The following is a 13,333-nucleotide window of genomic DNA, read 5'->3' on the forward strand; positions in this document are numbered from 1 at the left end:
CTGCCTCGGCCTCCCCAAGTGCTGGGATTACAGGCATAAACCACCGCACCTGGTCTCAGGATATTTCATTTCCTATAAAGTTGTTTCAGACATTCAGAAGAATACAGATATATGCATATACACACATATACACGTGAATATGTGTTTAAAAAATTATAAAGATAAAATATAAACTCAAGTGCCCAGGAGAAAAAAAATAGCCACACCTTCAAAGTACCCTATGTGCTATCGTGTCTTATGCTTTGCCTTCCCCAGAAGTGATAGCTATCTTGAATTTCGTGTTCATCTTCCCCTTGCATAGCTGCATTGTAGTCCCACATTTAAACAAATCTTTAAAAATGAACTATTTCCTTTATATAACTTTGAAGTTACATCTGTGGAATTAGTCTATGTGTATTTCTTCTGTGACTTGCTTTTTTCTTCTCCATGTCAAGTTCATGACATTCATCTAGAAGACGGGTGTAACACATTTGAGACACGTTTGCTTTTAAATATCCCACAGTTTATTTATACCATTTCCAGTGAACAAATGCGTGTTTGTTTCCAGTTTGTTCACTCGTTTTTGTATTATAAACAATGCTACAGTGTGCAATCTTGTACATGTTTCCTGTGCACATGTAAATAAATTTCTAGAGTTGCCAAAGAAAAATATACGACACCCAATTAAAATAGAATTTTAGAGAAACAACAAATAATTTTAAAAATATAATGATGTCTCATGCAATATTTGGGACATACTTCTGGTAAAATTTACTTTGTCATATCATTGGAATTAAATTTAAATAGGTGGTCTACATTGTTATTTGCTAAATCTAGCAAATTTATGAAATGCTCATGCCAAAGAGTGCTCATGCCAGGCTCTTGCTAAGCAATGGAGAATGCACAACCTTAACGCTTTAGGTATTGTCAAAATGTTCTTTTTTTGTTTTGGTTTTGGTTTGTTTGGTGGTAAATGTTTTCACAGTAAGTTGTTTGCTCATTAATTTACTTACTTTTAATTATTTTTTTTAAAATTAGACTTAGTGGGTACACATGCAGGCCATTACAGGAGTACATTGTGTGATGCTGAGATGTGGGCTTCAGTTAAACCCATCACTCAAATAGTGAACAGAGTACCCAAAAAGGAGGTTTTTAACTCTTTTGCTCTCCCTCCCTCCCCACTTTTTAGAGTCCTCAGTGTCTTCTATTCCCATCTTTACTTCCATGTGTACCCAATGTTTAGCCCCCACTTGTAAGTGAGAACATGCAGTATTTGGTTTTCTGTTTGTGTCAATTATTTTACGATGATAGCTTCCAACTGTATCCATGTTGCTGCAAAGGACATGATTTTATTCTTTTTATGGCTGCATAGTATTCCATCGTGTATATGTACCACATTTTTTAAATCCAATTCACTACTGATAGGCATCTAGGTTGATTCCATGTCTTTGATATTGTGAATAATGCTATGAAAAGGATACAACTGCATGTGTCTTTTTGTAGAACAATTTATTCTCCTTTATGTATATTCTCAGTAATGGTATCACTGGGTCAAATGGCAATTCTGTTTTTAGTTCTTTGAGAAGTCTCCAAACTGCTTTCCACAGGGGCTGAACTAATTTACAATCCCACCAACAGCGTATGAGCATTTCTTTTCTTTGCAACTTTGCTGACATGTTATTTTTCAGCTTTTTAATAACAGCCATTCTGACTGGTGTGAGATGGTATCTCATTGTGATTTTGATTTGGGTTTATCTAATCATCAGTGATGTTGAGCGTTTTTTCATGTTTGTTGGCCACTTGTGTATCTTCTTTTGAGAAGTGTATATTCATATTCTTTGCCCACTTTTTAATGTGGTTATTTGTTTTTTGCTTATAAATTTGTTTAAATTCCTTATAGATTCTGAGCATAGTCCTTTGTCAGATACATAGTTTGTGAATATTTTCTCCCATTTTGTAGGCTCTCTGTTTATTCTTTTGATAGTTTCTTTTGCTGTGCAGAAGCTCTTTAGTTTAATTAGGTCCCACTTGTCAATATTTATTTTTGTTGCACTTGTTTTTTAGGACTTAATCATAAATTATTTGCATAGGGTGATCGTAAGAAGTGTAATAGTTTGAGGTCTTACAGTTAAGTCTTCAATCTTGAGTTATTTTTGGATACGGTAAGAAGTAGAGGTCTAATTTCATTCTTCTGCATGTGGTTAGCCAGTTATTCCAACACCATTTATTGGATAGGGAGTTCTTACCCATTGTTTATTTTTGTCGACCTTGTCAGAGATCAGTTGGGTTTAGGTATACAGCTTTATTTCTGGGTTCTTTATTCTGTTCCATATTCTATATGTCTATTTTTATACCATTATTATGCTCTTCTGTTACTGTAGCCTTTAGTATAGTTGGGTAATACGATGCCTTCAGCTTGTTCTTTTTGCTTAGCATTGCTTTGGCTATTTGGGCTTTCTTTTTTTATTCCATACTAATTTTAGGATAGTATTTTTCTAGTTCTGTGTAGAATGATGTTGGTAATTTGACAGAAATTGCATTGAGTCTGTATGTTGCTTTGGGCAGTATGGACATTTTAATTATATTAATTCTTCCAATCCACAAACATGGAATGTTTTTCCATTTGTTTGTGTTGTCTGTGATTTCTTTCAGCAGTGTTTTGCAGTTCTCCTTGTAGAGATCTTTCACCCCCTTGGTTAGACGTATTCCTAGGTATTATATTCTTTTTGCAGCTATTGTAAATGGGATTATATTCTTGATTTAGTTCTCAGGATAAATGTTATTGGCATGTAGAAATGTAACTGATTTTTGTAAATTAATTTTGTATCCTGCAATTTTACTATAATCATTTATTAGATCCAGAAATCTTTTGGTGGAATATTTAGGGTTTTCTAGATATAAAATTATATCATCAGCAAAGAGAAACAATTTGACTTCCTTTTTTCCTTTGGGGGTGTCTTTTATTTCCTTCCCTTGCCTGATTGCTGTGCCTAGGACTTCCAGTACTATGTTGAATAAGACTGGTGAAAGTGGACAACCTTGTCTTTTTCAAGTTCTTAGGGGAAATACTTACAACTTTTGCCTGCTTAGTGTGATGTTGGCTGTGGGTTTGTCATCAGTGGCTCTTATTATTTTAAGGTATGTTCGTTCACGCCTAGTTTGTTGAGGATTTTTATCTTGTAGAGATTTTAGATTTTATGGAAAGCTTTTTCTGTGCCTATTGAGATGATCATATGTTTTTTGTTTTTCATTCTGTTGATATGGTGAATCACATTTGTTGATTTGCTTATTTGGCACCAATGGTGCATCCCAGGAATGAAGCCCACTTGATCGTGGTGGATTATCTCTCGGCTGTGTGACTAGTTTCGTTTTGTTAGTATTTTGTTGAGGATGTTTGCATCTGTGTTCATCAAGAATATTGACCTGTAGTTTTCTTTTTTTGTTGTGTCTTTGACTAATTTTAGAATTGGGATGATGCTGATTTTGTAGAATGAGTTACGGAGGAATCCCTCCTCCTCAATTTTTTGTAATAGTTTCAGTAGGATTGGTCCCAGCTTTTCTTTGTAAGTCTGATAGAATTCTCCTATGAATCCATGTGGTGCAGGGCCTTTTTTGTTTGGTAGGTTTTTTATTACTGAATCAGTTTAGTAACACGTTATTGAATTGCTCAGGGTTTCAATTTCTTCATCATTAAATTTTGAGAGGTTGTATGTTTCCAGCAATTCAGCTGTTTCCTCTAGACTTTCTGGTTTGTGCTCATGGAGACGCTCATCATAATCTCTAAGGATCTTTTGTATTTTTGTGGGATTGGTTATAATGTCACCTTTGTCATTTCTGATTGTGCTTGTTTGGATCTTCTCTCCTTTTTTCTTTGCTTCTTTAGCTAGCGATCTACCAATATTGTTTATTCTTCAGAAAACACACACACACACACACACACAAAACTTTTTGTTTTGATGAGCCTTTGTATGTTATTTGGTCTTATTTTCATGTAGTTGTGCTCTGATTTTAATTATTTCTTTTCTCCTACAGGTTTGGGTTTAGTTTGTTCTTGTTTTTCTAGTTCGTTTATGTGTAATGTTAGATTTTGAACTTGAGACCTTTCTATCTTCTTGATGTAGGCATTTAGTGCTGTAAACTTTCCTCTTAACACTGCTTTTGCTGCATCCCAGAGATTTTGATATGTTGTGTCTCTATTTTCATTTGTTTCAAATAATTTTTTTATTTCTGCCTTAATTTTATTTGTTTACCCAGAAGTCATTCAAGAGCACATTTTTTAGTTTCTATATATTTGTGTGATTTTAAGAGTTCCTCTTGTTATTGATTTATATTTTTATTCCACTGTGGTTTGAAAAGATGCTTGGTATGATTTCAATTTATTTGAATTTGTTGAGACTTGCTTTGTAGCATGTGGCTAATCTTAGAATATGTTCTGTGTGCTGAGAATAATGTATAGTCTGTGGTTGTTGGCTGAAGTCTGAAAATGTTTTCTAAAATTGCTAAAGCAATATACCACACACACCACCACCACCAGGAAATTATGAGTTGCCATTGTTTCATATCCTTAGTGTTATGGATTGAATTGTGTCCCCTAGAACTCATATGTTGAAGTTCCAATCCCCAGTGTGACTGTAATTGGAGACAGGACCTTTAGGGAGGTGATTAAGGTTAAATGAAGTCATAAGGAAGGGGACCCTAATCTGATAGGACTGATATCTTTATAGAAAGAGGAATAGGCCCTGGATACCTCTCTCCTCATGTGCACACAGAGGAAAGGCCATGTGATGATACAGTGGGTAGGTAGCCATTTGCAAGCCAGGAAGGTGGGCCTCATGAGAAACCAACCCTGCCTGAAGCTTGATTTTGTAGTACCAACTTCTAGAGCTGTAAGAAAATAATTGTCCACCCAATCTGTAGTAATTTATGGCAGCCCTAGCAAAGAAATACATTAATCAACATCTGACTTACCAGCCATTTTAATTTTTGTGAACATGGTGGCAGGAAATGATATGCTTTGTGATTTTAATGTGTGTTCCTGTAGTTGGGCATCTTTTCATATTTATTGAGCATTTATGTTTCCTTTCCTGTGAAATGCCTACCCATTTTCTTTTTAAGTTCTTTGCCATTTTATGACTGAATTACTGGAAATTTTATACGTTATATTCAGTACATGTGTGTATATGTGTGTATAATATTAGTACTTAATTATTTGGGTTTCAAATATCTTTCCCCACTTTGTTACTTGTCCTTTCATGTTTTAGCAATTTTTTGATGAACAAGTTATTAATTCTGAGCTACTCCGGGCACACTGCCCATGGATGACCCCTGCTCTGAAATGAGCAGTAATAAAAACAATTTTAAATAAAATAAAATATTTTAAGATATTATTAATTTTGATAAAATTGAATTTATTCATCTTTCTCTTTATGGTTTATGCTTATTTCTCTTGTTGAAGAAATGCTTTTCTAATTTGATGTAAACAATAGTTTCCTCTATTTCTTCTAGAAGTTTATTTTTTCCCTTTCACATTTTCACCTTTAGTCTATCAATAAATAATTCTTGTTTATGGTGTAAAGTAGAGATCTACTATCACTTCCGTTTCAGCGTCCCAGCATCACTTACTGAATTAGGCGCCCTTTCTCCAAGGACATACAATGTCTGCTATCTTGTAAGTCAAGTTTAAATACAAGCCTGAATCTGTTTCTGAGATCACTATTTTGTTTCATTGGTCAATAGCTATCCACACTATACAATTTCTTAATTATCATAACTTTATATGAAGTCTTTATCACTGGTATAGCAAGGTCTCCCAGCTTATACTTCTTAAGAAGTTATGGCTCTTCATGTTTTTTGTTCTTCCATATAAATTTTAGAATCATCCTGAATATTTCCTTAACAAACTCTGTTGGGATTTTCATTGCATTAAATCTGTAGATCAATTTAGGGGATTCTTTACAATATGGCATCTTCATATCCATAAAACATGTAGGTTTGTAATTCATTTTGAGTTGATTTCTGTGAAGGGTGTATGATCTATGTCTCCATGTGTTTATTTTTGTGGTGGTTGTTGTTTTGGCATGTAGATGTCCCATTCTTACAGCACTATTTGTTGAAAAGTTTATCTTTTCTCCATTGTATTGCCTTTGCTCTTTGTCAAAGATCAGTTGATTATATTTCTGTGGGTCTGTTTTCTGGGCTCTCTATTCTGTTCCATTAATCTACTTGTCAATTTCTTTTTCTAATACTTCCCTGTCTTGATGACTGTAGTTTTACAGTAAATTCTGAAGTCATATAGTGTCAGTTCTCTGACTTCGCTCTCCTTCAATAGTGTGTTGGCCATTCTAGGTCTTGTGCCTCTCCAGGTAACTTTAGAATCAATTTGTTGATTCCCACAATTCAACTTTCTGGGATTTTGATTGGGGTGACATCTGTGTTTCTGATCGATATCACTTTCTTTCTGTCTGAAGAAATTCTTTTAACACTTCTTGCAAGGCAAGTGTGTGACAACAAGTCCCCTAAGTTTTTGTTTGTGTGGAAAATCTTAAATGTTTTTCACTTCTGAAGTATAATTTTATGTGCTACAAAATTCTGGGTTAGTGGGTTTTTATCTCAACATTTTGATTATTTCACTCCAGCTTCTTCCTATTTGCATGTTTTCTGAGAAGTCAGATGTAATTCTTATCTCTTTTCTATAGATAAGGCGAAGTTTTTTCCCTCTGGCCTCTTTAAAGATTGTTCTCTTTGTCTCTGATTTTCTTAAGTTTTAATATGATATGGCTAGGTGTAGTTTTTTCGTATTATGTCTGTTTGGTGTTCACTCAGCTTCCTGGATCTGTGGCTTAATGTCTGATTTTAGCAACATTGCATAAAATATTACTTTTGTTCTTTTCTGTCTTTTTTCTCCTTGTATTCTATTACATATATGTTAGATCTTCTGTAGTTGTCTCACAGTTCTTGGATATTCTGTTCAAATTTTTTCAGTTCTTTTTTCTCTTTATCTTCAGTTTTGGAGTATCTACTGACATATTCTGAAGCACAGGGATTAGTTCCTCCACCGTGTGTTGAGTACTAATGAGCCCATCAAAGCTGTTTGTTATTTCTGTTACAGTATTTTTTATTGTAACAGTTCTTTTTTGTTCTTTAGTAGCATATCCATTCTTTTTTAGAATATCCATATCTCTGCTTATGTTATCTATCTGTTCTTGCATGTTGTCTACTTTTTCCATTAGCTGTTAGCGCCCTTAGTGTGTGAATCACACTTCTTTTAAATTCACAGACTAATAATTCTATCATCCCTGCCATGTTGGAGTGTGGTTCTGATATTTGTTCAGTCTCATAAAATCCTGTGTTTTGCCTTTGTATGCGTTGTAATTTTTTGAAACCCAGACTCCATGGCATAGTCCTGTAGTTGTGTGGTAGTAAGGCACCTGAGGAGGGGAAGTGTTCTATCGTCCTGTGATTAGGTTTTAGTCTTTGGTGAGCTTGTGCCCCTCAGTTGTAAACTTTGTGTGTGCTTCTCAGGTTTTTCTCCTCTTTAAGTGGGCCAGAATGGCTGCAGTGACTGGAGTTGAATAACCCCTTTCCGTAGGTCAGTTAGTCTTTGATAAAACCCCACCAGGCAAGGCTCTGGTAAAACTGTTTTGCTCGAGGACAGGTCTTGTTAAGAACAGAAGGCTGTGGGGTGTTTCAAAATGGTTATTTTGTCCCTCCCCTTGCCTCAAGTGTGAGATTTTCCTCCAAAATTCACTGTGAGGACCTGTTAGAGCTCTTTTAGGTAAAACTCACAAAAGCATGGTCCTCCCAGGACTGCGCTTCCTGAGGGTTTTCTTTGCCAGGCTGGTCTGCACTGAGTCTCCAGCAATTTGTCAGTTCCAGTTCAGGTTTCCCTACTCTGATACCAGTTCATGCAGGATCTCTGCTTGTGGGTTTCCGATCTGGTAAGCTGTGATTCTCTGTATTCACCTGGCCGTCACTCCAACTTTGGGGGCAGTGGTTTGCTATACAACCTACCTTCTTTGATAAATACAAGAAGAGTTGCTGGTTCTTCCATTTATTCAGCTTTTTACTTGTTAAGACAGATTAATGACTTCCAAGTACCTTATGTGCTGGATTGGAAACCAGAAGTCCAGATATATTTTATTACCATTAGTTCCATTTTTAATCTGTGAATCATATTTGGGTTTTCTATGGAAGCAATCATATTATCTTCTATATGAATTGTTTTGTTTCATCTTCTACAATCTCTTCTTTTTATTGTCTGATTGTGCTAATACCTTGAATACACTGGTGAATAGAAATGATATTATTGAGTATAGTTGTCTTTTTCACAGTTTTTAGATAGAATGTTTCTAATGCTTTACCACAGACAACAACGTTGGCATTCTATCGTTATTTTTCTAAGAGATTTCTTTGTTATTTGAATAAATATTGCCTGTGATTAAAAGTGTACTCTGCATGTTTTCAGTTATATGAATTTTCTCCATTAATCTTTTAATATGTTGAGTCATATTTATAGATTTTCCAATGCTAAGCCACTTTGAATTCTTGGGATAAAACAAAACTGGTTATGATGTACAATCTTCTTTAAACATTACTGGGCCGAGCGCGGCGGCTCACACCTGTAATCCCAGCACTTTAGGAGGCTGAGGCGGGTGGATCACAAGGTCAGGAGATCCAGACAATCCTGGCCAATATGGTAAAACCCCATCTCTACTAAAAATACAAAAATCAGCTGGGTGTGGTGGCATGTGCCTGTAGTCCCAGCTACTCAGGAGGCTGAGGCAGGAGAATCACTTGAACCTGGGAGGCGGAGGTTGTAGTGAGCCGAGATCATGCCACTGCACTCCAGCCTGGCGACAGCAAGACTCTGTCTAAAAAAGAAAAGAAAAAGAAAAAATCACTAAGTTTGCTAGTATTTTACTTAGGATTTTACTGTCTTTTAGCTTCTAGCTTCTTCTTCCTTTCTAGCTTCGTGTTTCAAGGTTACACTATCTCATAGAATGAGTGGGCAACCGTATTCATCAATTTATATTCTGATAACAAGTAACCCCAAAATCTAAGTGGCTTGAGTAACAAATACTTATTTCTTGTCTGGCAGTCTGCAGGCTGGCTGCAGCCAAGCTGCCCTGCCCTGTGCTCAGCTGGGTTCCACATGTCTCCTCAAGCCAGGACTCAGATTAGAGAGCAGCCAGTCCCTGGCACGTGATCTTTACACAGCCAAGCCTAAAGTCCATGGGAAAACCATATGAATAGAGTGTGGGTGTACCATCTTATTCTAGAGAGTGAAGGAAAAGTTAGGAACCATACTACAAACTACCATAGAGATTATTCTCTTTTTTTTCTGTTTAGAAAATTTTGTAAAAATTTTGAATAATAATTTTTCTTGAATGTATGGTGGTTCTTATCTATGAAAACTTCTGGGCCTACTGTTTTGTGGTTGTTGTTGTTAAAATAATATTAACTATTGTTTCAATTTTTTTATTGGCTATTGCCTTTCGAATTTTCTATTCTTTCTCTTTTGGGAAGTTATATATTTCTAGAAATATGTACATTCCATTCATCTTTGTAAAATTATTGAAATCAAGTTGTTTTTAATATTATTTCATTGTTTTTCTTTTTTTTTTTTTTTGAATGGAGTCTCACTCTCTCGCCCAGGCTGGAGTGCAGTGGCGCGATCTTAGCTCACTGCAACCTCTGCCCCTCCAGGTTTAGGCAATTCTCTGCCTCAGCCTCCGGAGTAGCTGGGATTACAGGTGCATGCCACCATGCCTGGCTAATTTTTTTGTATTTTTAGTAGAGATGGGGTTTCACCATCTTGGCCAGGCTGGTCATGAACTCTTGACCTCGTGATCCACCCGCCTCAGCCTCTCAAAGTGCTGGGATTACAGGCGTAAACCACCGCGCCTGGCCTATTTCATTGTTTTTCTAAACTCTGCTGGATTCAAAGCTGTGTATGTTTTATCATTTTTAATGCTTTTTTTTTTATTATTCCATGCTCGCTAGATTTTTCTACTTTAAAAAAGTCAACTTTTTATTATGCTGATTCTCTTGATATTATCTTTATTTTCGCATTACAGTGAATTTTTAACCTTATTTTCTAAAAACACTTGAAAGACATGCTATATATGATGAGAAGCAATTACCTCCTCCTTCTGTATAAAAAATCATGCCCCGTTATAAACTAGTATTATTTTATATTTATTACAGAGGTTGGAGAAGCTGTTAGTGGATTGAATACAAATATTTATAGTATAAATTATCTACAGTATAATCATCTTTCATGCAGCCTGTAATAACTTTGACAAATTTGGGTAAGTGCTTAAACTAATTTAAAAATTTCAAATAACCTTTTCTGAAATTAATATGTATATGTCACAGAGATGTTTCCATACGAGTTTGGAACTTGATAATAGCCATGTATGTGTATAAACCACATAGAGGTATGTTTTTTGTTATAGTAAATGTCACATCTCTATGCTATATCAGCATCATTCAGTATGAAAAAAATGCATAAGACAAGAATATTTGAAGAAAGTAGGTGGTTGAGGGTAATTATTTTGAGATTTCTTAGATACATCTATGTCTACATTAATGGTGGTTGTGTCTGCATCTTAGAGACAATTATAAAACATACAGCTATCACTAATAATTACAATTTAAAAACACTCAAATATTTTATGGCTTTTTGTTCATTATCCATATTTTTGTACATTTTTAAATATTTAAAAATACTCTAAATCATGTCTCACTAGTTTCTTTTCTTCGTTGTACAGGACTTAATGCATGTGCTGTCCTATTCTGGCTTGTTTTTATCCTTTTAGATCAAATACTTACATTGAAGGACACCTTACTCTTTTTTATTTCCCCAAATGTAAATACTTACATTGAAGGAAAACTTACTCTTTTTTATTTCCCCAAATGTATAATAACTGCAATTAGCATTCCTGAGTTTTTAAAATTTAGGAAATAAGAGAAAAACACAAATAAACAGAGGAATCATAACAGTTAATTTTTCATCTTAGGCACAAGACAGTGTAATTTTCTTTCTGTTTTGTCTGGGAAAGCAGAAAAGATAGGACATGCTATTATGAGGTTTTAATATAATATTTCTAAGACATAAAAATAAGTATATGATAAATGAAAATATTCTGTATTTCTCTGCTTCTTTTATTACAACCATCAACGGATTCATTAAGGATTACCCAAAACATAAATGAGTAACGCAAGTTATTTTACATTTTTTCTGTACTTGTAAAATATTTTTTAAAACGCATAGATTTTTTCCATTTCTGCAACTTATTGAAAATTATAAAATTTAGATACACAAAGTTGTCTGATATGAAAGTCAGAGAAAATAATTTTCCCTATTAAATCAGGCTTTAATCAGATAGGAAAAAAAAAAAGGTGGCAAATGTGGACATATGCATCTAAGGTCCCTAAAGACTGTTTTTCTTTTACTCAAGGCGAACCCTCTTTTCCTAATATGAAATATACAAATTACACTTCAAGAGATAAAACAATGTAATAAAATACATTGCTTAGTTAAAATACAGTCATTTTAGAAGCAAAGATTGACTAACTTGAAGACATAGCAATAGAAAACATCAAAAGTTTTCCAAAGACTAAAAAAAAGATAAACAGAACATTTCTGAGCTGTGTGACACCTTAAAGTGGTTTATTGTTGTGAAACTGGAGTCTCAGAAGGATAGGAAACTGAGAGACAGAAAAAAAGTATTTGAAGAAATAATGGTTGAAAAAAGCCCAAGTTTGATGAAAACTTTAAGACCAAAGATTTAAGTAATTCAATGAGCCCCCAAAACAAGAAGCATGAATAAAACTATGCCAAAATGTTATAATCATATTGCTTAAAACAGGTGATAGTGAGAAAATATTAAAAGCAGTAATGGAGAAACACATTATATATATTGAGAAATAAAAATAGAAATAATGACTGACTTCTTGTTGGAAACAAGCCAAAAGACAGAGGAGTAACATCTTAAGATACTGAAAGAAAAAAGCCACGAGCCCAGAATCCTGTACCCAGAGAGAATATCATGCAAAAACAAAAGTATAATAAAGACTTCTTTAGACAAAACTATCTAAATTCATCACTAGGAGAACTAAATTATAAGAAATATTAAAGGTAGTTCTTCGGTGGAAAGAAAGGATAAAGAAGGACAGCACAGAAAATGGTAACTGTGTGGACAAATAAAGAAATTTTTATCCTATTTTCAAGTCTTTTCAAAAGATAATTATTAACACCACAAATAATGTAATCTTTATGAACTATGTAGAAGCAAAATGAATGACAACAATTTGCTAAGGGGAATTGGAAGTATACTGTTAAAAAGTTTTTATACCGTATGTGAAGTCACATATTACTTTATGGAAGGCTATGATATATTTGGAGTTTATAGCATAAACTCAAAATCAAACATTAGGACGAAAAAACATAGAAGTAACTAATAAGCCAAAAACTAAATAAAATGAAATCATGAAAATTACTCAACTGACCAAGAGTCATGACAAAAAGGAAAACTAAGAACAGATAAGATAAATAGATAGTAAGCTGGTAGATTTATGTCAAATGATATAATAGTCATATTGAATATAAATGACCTGAACACCAGATTCAACAAACAAAAGCAAGACCCAACTGTATTCTATTTGAAGTAAACCGACATTAAATATAAAGCCATAAATAGTTAAAACTAAAATAATAAAAAGACGTACTATGCTAACACTACTATGAAGCAAACCACAGTAGCTATATTATCAAAGTATATTTCAGAGCAAAGTATATTACCAGATATAAAATCATTTTCTAATGCTAACAAAGTCAATTCCTCAAAAGGACATAAGAACCCTAAATATATGTGTTCTTAACATCAAAGCTTCAAACAACATAGAGCAAAACCCAAAATAACAGAAATAAGACATGCGTAATAGTCAGATTTCCTCATCCCAGTTCTCAGTAATGGATAGAACAAATAAGGATAGAACAGAAAGGGTAGAACAGATTTAAATAAAGGAAGACAAAAATTGGCTGGAAGGGTTTAATTAGGTTTAGGAGTCAGAATCTTGTAGGGAAAGGAGAAGGAATCAACAGAGGGAAAGAACAGCAATGCCAGCTTGAGTAGGATCAGTGGATGAACACTCCCAAGGATACTGGAGGGTTGGGAGCACATGCAAAGGTGGAGGAGTCAGCCCAAAGAAGACAGGCATAGGCAAAAGGGAAAACGAAGATTTAGGAGTCTTTGAGTTGAGGAGAATAAAATTAAAGAAGCCTAACATTTAAGTCTCTAATCCATCTTGAATTGATTTTTGTATAAGGTATAAGGAAGGGATCCAGTTT

General features: G+C 34.4%; 1 protein-coding gene across 1 annotated transcript in view; it reads left to right on the forward strand.

Annotated features, from left to right (window-relative positions):
• The window catches only part of TRAM1 (translocation associated membrane protein 1), a 392,129-nt gene that overhangs the window by 369,255 nt on the left and 9,541 nt on the right, over positions 1–13,333 (forward strand). The window lies entirely within an intron of this gene.

Source organism: Chlorocebus sabaeus, chromosome 8 (genome assembly GCF_047675955.1).
Source record: "Chlorocebus sabaeus isolate Y175 chromosome 8, mChlSab1.0.hap1, whole genome shotgun sequence".
Classification (NCBI taxonomy): domain Eukaryota; kingdom Metazoa; phylum Chordata; class Mammalia; order Primates; family Cercopithecidae; genus Chlorocebus; species Chlorocebus sabaeus.